The following is a 2,903-nucleotide window of genomic DNA, read 5'->3' as shown; positions in this document are numbered from 1 at the left end:
ATCTAGGCCAAAAAGAGGAGCGAAAAGGGGGTCGGATCCAGCGCGATGCCCAATCGAGACGAACAAGGCCAGACCCGCAGCAGTCGCAGGGAGATAGGTTGTCTTGCATAACAGCAAGAAGGTTATCTATTAGAAATGCTAGTAGCTGCAGAGACAAGAAATTTCTGTATGCTAAGTAGAATGCTAATAGGTAGAAGGTAAAGTTGCGCGGCTATTAAAACTCCCTTAAGACTATGTTGTAATTAGCAAGAAGGCAGCGTGTGAGTTTATTATCTAGGTTAGGAGAGTGTGCATCTAGACAGTTAATGTCTACTGCTAGAGTGTATAAAATAGTATTAATGTTGTTAAGTGCATACTTCTGCTCTAATTTAGTCTAAAGCTGGCTAAGGCTATTAGTATAGAGAGCCTAATAGTTAACCTCTCTATAAATGTCTAACTCTACTCTTAGTAAACTCTTACTAGGTGTAAACTCTAGTAGTAGTAAGATGTTAAAACCTTAAGCCTCTCTTTCTAGATAAAAATATATATATTTACTTGTAACATGTTGCAAATTTAACATACCCTCTGTGGCCCCCAGGGGTTAGGCCACTAAATGAAAGAAATGTGTGACAACAGCCCAAATAGCTTAAGACAGTCACGCGTGTAGGCACTAAGCGCATCCTAACTTATGTGCGACGCCTGATAACATTGTGTTCTACCCCTGTAAGGCATTTTCCAGCCTCAGCAGCCACGCGTCGCCTCTAATGCCCTGATCCTCTCGCCATGTGCTGCTGTACTTTAGAATAGTCACAGCTCTAATGCTAGTTTAATAGACAATTTTCTAACCTTTTTTTGCTATCTAGCTTTTAGGCGCTTGCCCTGCTATTAGGACTTTCTACTAGCAGCAGCTGCATCTTTTTTCTACTACCGCGCGGCCTTAGGAGGGTTTGCACTTTGTCTAGTGCTGGCGCACCTAGATCTTGCGCTAACAGAGGCTAAGAATTACTTGTCCTGTAAGCGCTAGCAGTTACCCTATCTCTGCTACTTTAGGTTGTGGAATGCTCCCTATGTGGCTTATGCGTGCCTAATCTGCTATCGCAAACAGCTACCTTATTTCTACTATAGGCCTTGCTAAGAGCAACTAACTAACAGTTAGATAATAGGCTAGAGAAGAAGAGGCTTAAAGAACATAATTCCTCTAGCAGTGCATTGTACTTTGCATGTTCTGCTTTTATTAGTTAAATTGTTAATGGCTGCTATTCTTTGCTATAACTTTTTAACACTTCTGCGCATTACTTTACAGCCTACTTAGTAATTACTAGCTTTATTATCTTGCATAAGTTGTCTGCTGCACTTTTCTCTCTTAGCGCTAGGTTTTATGCTACTTTTAAAATACAAGATATTAATTTGTAAATAGCCTAAGTAATTATAGATACAGGTTTTAAGCTTATCTTCCTAAGATCTTTAGTGTTAAACTGCACTAGGCATTTATGCTGTAGATGTAGGCTAGCTAACTTAATAATAAGAATTAGCATGTCTTTTTATACCTAATGTTTAAACTGTTTAGTATAAGCATCTCTAGCATTGTCTAGGTACTTGTGTAGGTAATGCTTTATTTCTAGGCTAGTAAAATTACTTATTTTGTCTCTAATGTACTCTAAAAGACGTTTCTAGAGTTTTATAGACTGCTTCTCTGCATTATTACTGCACTTTTCCTACAAAGCTAGCAGGAAATTCTTGTGTAGAAGAGGCTTGTTGTTGTTACACTTGCTAACTCTTACAGGATTATAGTTTAGCTATTAGCAAACATAAAACATAATAATGCTTATTACCTTCCTCTTCTGCTTTGTAGTCTTAAGGAGGGAGTAGACGTCTGCAAAGCCTAGGTCTAGTGTTAAAAGCACAAATTAATACAGACTATTATATACATTATTGCTAGCTGTTAAGAAAAGGTTTTGCTATTAGTAGAGAGTAACGTCTTTTTAGTTGTCTAAGTTAGAGTAGAATAGTTATTAAACATCTATAAGCTTTTATACTTATAGAAGACTTACTAACTAAATCTAGTTACTAAACTAGATGTTAATGCTAAATTTACTATGTATTTAAAATATTAAGTTAATTATAGAGTAGAATGTAGTAAACTAGAACTATTATACTCTTAGTGTAATTCTAATTACTCTTAGTAGTATCTACTTATATTGTTAATCCTGCAGCTTGCTATCTATTTAAATGTAAAAATGTTAAATGTTGCTTAGCTAAGCAAGAATTTGCACTATTTTGTAATTATTTGCTTCTAATTCTAATTCCTTTATAAAGTGCCTAGTTGCTTTACTAGAAATTTAACTTAACTACTTAGCCTAAGGTGTTCTAGCATTTGCTGCTCTACTTTTGTCTTTAGGCCCTAGAAAAGTGTATTATCTAAAAATAATAAAGTTACTAACTCTGTCTATATCTAGCTATAGTTATTAGGTAAAATTAAATCTTCTTAGTTAGCTTAAAGCTTAGTGTGTAGATGCAGTAGTAGTGCGTTTTGTTTTGTATTAGCTTGCATTAGTTTGCTTGTCTTAAAAAGGGCAGGTTTTAACCTTTATTATAAATGTTATAAATCTACTATTACTTTTCTTTGCTGTAACCTAAAAGCTGTAGGCGCTTCTTTAGAGCCTCTACTTTATAATTGCCTACTATAAGTTTAGCCTTCTCTTCTACTACTATATTCTAATCTTTAAATAAAGGCTACTTAAACTTCTTTTCTTACATATCCTCTCTTACAGCAGCAACCTGTCTATCCTGCGCCTGCTCCTAGCTAAGATAATCTAGCATCTTCTTTACCTGCTCTTTAGTGCACGCTATTCTAAGTTAATAACCTAGGTCCCTTTAAAGAACGCCTTGTTTACTAAATATCTTATAAAGCTGCTGCTTGTGCG

Source organism: Lindgomyces ingoldianus, assembly GCF_010093535.1.
Source record: "Lindgomyces ingoldianus strain ATCC 200398 unplaced genomic scaffold BDR25scaffold_80, whole genome shotgun sequence".
Taxonomy (NCBI): Eukaryota; Fungi; Ascomycota; class Dothideomycetes; order Pleosporales; family Lindgomycetaceae; genus Lindgomyces; species Lindgomyces ingoldianus.
Note: the sequence above shows the minus strand (reverse complement) of the source record.